This window comes from Heterocephalus glaber, unplaced genomic scaffold (assembly GCF_053883595.1).
Source record: "Heterocephalus glaber isolate CG9 unplaced genomic scaffold, H.glaber_assembly_v1.0 deba00001523, whole genome shotgun sequence".
Lineage (NCBI taxonomy): Eukaryota > Metazoa > Chordata > Mammalia > Rodentia > Bathyergidae > Heterocephalus > Heterocephalus glaber.
The window spans coordinates 11,460,102-11,465,638 of record NW_028258327.1 but is presented as its reverse complement, the minus strand read 5'-3'; the positions used below and the strand labels follow the sequence as shown (position 1 = coordinate 11,465,638).

Here is a 5,537-nt window from a genome sequence, read left to right as displayed (position 1 = left end):
TTTGGCTTAGTTTCTATATAAGCTTGAGAAGGGAAAATTAAGTGTTGGATAGTATATACAATATGAATTATTTTTGAGCGTTTACAACAAATAAAGCCTTATTGGGCTAAGTAACAGTGTTTCCTAAAAAAAGCTGCTTTATTGACTCCAGTGGCACATTTATAAAAAGTTAACATGTCTTGCTGTATTCAGATTTACATTGATATAATTATATGTATACAGTTATTTCAGTCATGTTTTACACCAAAGACATATTCAAGGGGTTCTCTAAGTTTCAAAATTCAAACCACAAGGCCTTGACTGAATAACATGATTACAAACAGGTATCAAAAAACTGCAAATGTGCTTGCTTCATAATAGCTCCCTTCTATCTCTCTTACCTTTTTCCAAAATCTTGTTTCATTAACAATCTACACTCTTTAAAATGCATTTATAATTTTATAGGTAAGTAATTTGATTTAAAAGATTACTTGGACCTTTAAAGAATTTTAAACTGTATTACAAAAACAATAGAAATGCATTTAATATTAATCATTGATTAAAATACCAAGAAAGCAAACAAAAACATCCTCTTAAATATATAAATACTTAAATATAGAAAATATCCATCAATAATCAAAGCATATTTAATAGTTGTACGAGAAAAGTGAAGTGGGCACTTGATGACAGGGAAGATCTAAAAATGAGACTCTTCAAGCAAATGCTGCCTGTGGGCCAGCCTTATATTTTGAAAATTTAAACCTAATTTATACATACATACATATATATATATATATATATATATATATATATACATAAAGAATTTTTTAAAAAATCACACAAGTAAAAAATTGGTAACTTGTTTACAAAGTGCAATATACCAGTACAGTGTATTCATCTTAAAGAATGTGGCTTCTCAAGTTTTAAAACTTCCTTGGTTTCCATTTACATACATGGCTTAAAATTCAGCTGTTTGGCATAACACAAGAAACCTGTGTAATGAAGCCTAAGCTCTGAACACCTTCTATTAATTAATTCCAACATTAGCAAGTATGAAACCTGGAGAGTAAATTGTCAATATCTGATCAATGAGGTACAGATTATCTGAATAAAATTTATGACCTGGTGTGAGCAGTCAGTAATTCCAACACGCATTACTACTTTGTAATAAATTTTGTATGGTTTGCATGTCCTTCAATAACTGAAGATTTTTCCTGCTTTTTTCTCCAGGTCTCAGTTTGGCAAAATCCTTCTTACTTATGGTCCCCATGAATCCAGAAGAACGGCTACTGCTGTTTCCTTCTTCAAGAGTCTTTTTGTTAGCTCTAACTTCCTTTTTCTGCTTCTCCAGCTTCTGTTTCTCTAGCTGTGCTTGGTATTTTCGAACTTTAGTTATTTGGTTGGCTTTTGCTTCCATCTTTCCCACTAAGGCCTCTAGTTCACACTCTAAGCTTTCAGTTCAGTGTTTGGTGATTCCTGTATAAGTTTTGCAAGCTGCTGGTGATCAAAGCTCATCTGACCAAACTCATCCTGTAAAGTCTGTAAGACTTCTGATAATTCTTTATTGATGCCGCTGGAAGAGGGAGGTGTTGCTGACCTCTTTCTTCTACTACCTTGTGAAGGTGCTTGTTTTGCCAAAGAAATGTTGTTCACCACTCAATCATTGCACAAGACTTTACTGTGCTGTTTCATTAGATGCAAGACATGCTGAACATTAGCTACCACATCATGGCTAGGACTAGTGGACTTTCCAGCCACAAATGGCATATCACGTAAGCATAATCTATAATGAGGTTGTGCATCAAAGTAATTCCTAGGTCCTTTCTTTTCTGGTGGTTTTGACTTCTTTTTTTTAATTTTTCTTGCAGTGGGAGCATATGAGGTTGTTTTATCTTCAAAGGCAAATCTCTTTGTTTCTAGATCAGTCTGCAATTCAGCTGCCTTAGCTTGCATACACTTCCTTTCCTGTTCTTCATGGAGTTTTGCTTCCAATTCTTGCATCTTTTTTTCTGCAAGGGTTTGCATTGTGGTAAGTTTGTTATATTCTTGTTCCAGAAGATCCAGTTTTACAAGTTGGCTCTGAACATGTGTTTGATCATATTGTCGTTCTCTTTCTAGGGTCACCTGTTTCTCTAAGACAGATGTTCTCTCCATTTCTGCATGCTTTATCATATTCCACATGTATTCCAATTGTTTTTCTAAAAGATTACATTTATTTTCTGCAGCTAGCAACTGACATGTCAGTTCTTGATTGTGCTTTGATTCCTCATTCTTTGAATTCTCCCTTTCTTGTATCTGTTCATCTAGTACGTTTTTATATTCAACTGTTTGTCTGGACAAAGTTTTCACACTTTCTTCTGCCTGAGTCCTCTCAAGTTCCAAGCGTCGAATTTTATCTTGAAGATTCTTCAGAGCAGAAAATATGGGGAGATGAAGAATGATGAATCATGTTTCCATTAGACTTTGATGGTTTAGCTAAGATTCGGGAACTGAGAATCAGAAGCCACAGACTCCGATGCCGCCGCCATCTTGCTGGTCTCACAGCTCGGGCCTCCGCTGACTGGGTTCGCTCTGAGTTCCCGAGCTCTTCAAGATTCTAGAGCCGCCCACCAGGGGCGACCCTCAGAGGAACCCCAGATGGAAGGGGACGGGGTGCTGCTGCCAGGGTAACTCTACCCCCGCCACACACCCCCACAGGGACGCCCACGCTTAGAGCCCTCGCGGAAAGCAATAAGGTATATTTTTTAATCTTATACTAGTAAATTTGTTGTGGATTTCTAAGGCTTCTAATGTTTAATTTTGGACTTGAGTGGGGGTTTATGGACTTTAGTTCTGTAATTATTCATTAACCTGTATATTCATGTAATGTGTTTTCTGTATTTTTATTTTAAAATATTTAAATGGATAGCAACTATTAAAATAGAAATAAAAGCCAGAAAATTGCTAATAAAAATATTCATGGAAAAAAAGATAAAATTTTCTCCTTATTGTTAAGCCACAAATATATCAAATGCACTATGTGTAATACATAATTAAGCGGTAAACATAAACTGTTCAGTAGTTTAAAGATGAGGAGTGATGTTAGCAAGATAGCAAATGACTTTCCAGTGTTCATCTCCTTAATTTGAACAACTATTCACACACAAAAATAATTTCCCTTGAACTAAGGAATTCAGGAGAGCAGAGTACCTACCTGAAAAACATAAATAAGATGCACTGAAATGTGTGATCAGGCCAGTTGCACGTTGCTCATGACCCTCTTCCTCAAAACCCAGTCATACAATTGAGAAAGATACTTTCACGAGGGAAAGAAAGTGCATTAAACACTCAGTTTCACCACAACCTCAGCACCAGACCCACCCAAGTGAACTCCAACATCACTCTGATAACTGTGGCTGAAAGTCTGCCCCAAAGTCAAGCCAGCCCCTGTGCATCCACACTAAAGGCCTGATCTCACAGTCCTAGATGCCAAGACTGTATACCTAGACCCAGATCCCAAGTGTTCCCCCATGAGCCCTGATGTCAAACTTACTTCCGTCAGTTTACTGACAGTCCCATTCCTTGGAAACTAGCTGCCCTTTACCACCCCACCAAGAGGTTGGCCTCAGTATGTTCAAGCTCCAGCTTCACTTTAGCTCCAGTTTGGGCCCCATGGACTCAAGATTTAGGGTGGTTTTGCCAGACACAGGCTCCAAGTCTGTCCAACTAGACCCAGTCACCAGGTGGTCTTCTATGGATTCAAATATCAAACTTGCCTGACTGTTGGTCCAGGTCCCAAAGTTAAACTGGCAAGGATTCCAACAGTGAACAACATCCCTTCAGACTTTACCAGAAAGTGAAAATATAATAATCAATAGACAAGATGACTGGTGAAGGTCTATTTCTGCTGAATCCAAGTCTGTAAAGACTAGAAGAGATTCCTCCTTCTTCGGGTGCATAGCTACAATTACAAGGGTACAGAATTTATAAAAATCAAGAAAATATGACAACATTACAGAAACAAAATAAAGTACCAGTAACAAACACTATAAACATGGAGATCTATGAATTACCTGATAGAATATTTAAAAACATTTAAGAAACTCAGTGAACAGCAAGAGAACCCAAATAGACAGCTAAATAAAAATGTCAAGGAAATAATATATCACCAAAATCAGTTCAACAGTTGGTTTAAAACCATAAAAATAAACCAAACAGGAATTCTGATTCTAGAGAACACAGTCCCTGAAAGAATTTGGAAAACTTCAAAGACACATTACATAGCAAAATAGATCAAACATGAAAGAACCAGAAAGCATAAGAACAAGGTACTTGAAATTATTCAGTTAGAAGAGAAAGAAAAGAAAGAAAAGAAAGAAAGGAAGGAAGGAAGGAGAAAGAAAGAAAGAAAGAAAAAGAAAGAAAGAAAGAAAGAAAAGAAAGAAAGAGGAGGATGGAGAAAGGGAGGAAAGGGAGATGGGGTAGGAGGGAGACAGGGAAGGAAAGAAAGAAGGAAGGAAGGAAGGATGGAAGAAGGAAAGGAAAAAAAGAAAAAAAGATATGCAACAGTTTTCAGTTCATAGCTGGTTGGCTCCAAGGCAGGGTGGCAGGGCAAAGGAGCATCGCAGAGGAGAAACAGTTCATAGTACCAGAAGGCAGAAGTCAGCAAGGCACCAAGCTATGAGCAACAAGTGTTAAGCAATCACACTAACCCTTTTTCTGTCCTTAATATTTTATCCACCCAAGGTGGGGCACTTTTAATCTTACCCAGAATTATGTCAAACCTACTACTGATTACCATGAATCCCAGTATCACACACCTGAAAAAGACCAACCTATGATCACATGAGATGTTCAAGGGACATCTAGACACAAGCCATAATGCAATCCTTCAGAATAAAGGAGACACAAAGATTCACCAGATGAAGAAAAGCTGTAGGAATTCATCACCACCAGGTCTGCACAAGAAATTCTAAATAGATTTTTTCACTTAATGAGAAAGAAAACTAACAACATGAAGACATATGAAGTTATAAAACTCACTCTAAGGTAAGGATGAAGTCATATTCAGAAAACTCTAATAATGTAATGGTGGAATATAAACCATTTTTAACTCGATAGAAAGTCAAAATAAACTTATTAAAATAACTATAGCAACTATAATTTGTTAAAGGACACACATATATAAAAATCAAAATTATTTCTTCAATAATATACTTTTGAGAGAGAAAAAGTTAAAGTGCAATATTTGTATGTAGTCAAAATTAATTTGTTATTAGCCTAAAGTAGAAAATTATAACTGTGTTTTATGTAAGTTTCATAGTTTTTTTCGTAAAATATTATAGTATATGTATATATATGTATATATGAACAAGATACTGAGAAGCAAACAAAAAACGAATTCCATTACCAAGAATAATCAATCTCAAATGAAGACATAAAGAATAAAAGAGCAAATTAATTACCAGAGAATAATAAATAAAATGGTAATAACAAGTTCATACCTAACAATAACTACATTAAGTGGAAATGGATCAATTCTCAAACCAAAAGACATATAGTGGCTGAATGAATGAAAA

At 35.8% G+C, this 5,537-nt stretch overlaps 1 pseudogene; it reads right to left on the bottom strand.

Moving 5' to 3' along the window:
* Window positions 1-796: 796 nt before the first annotated feature.
* Window positions 797-4,945, bottom strand: LOC147824963 (centrosomal protein of 57 kDa pseudogene; annotated as a pseudogene).
* Window positions 4,946-5,537: the final 592 nt, after the last annotated feature.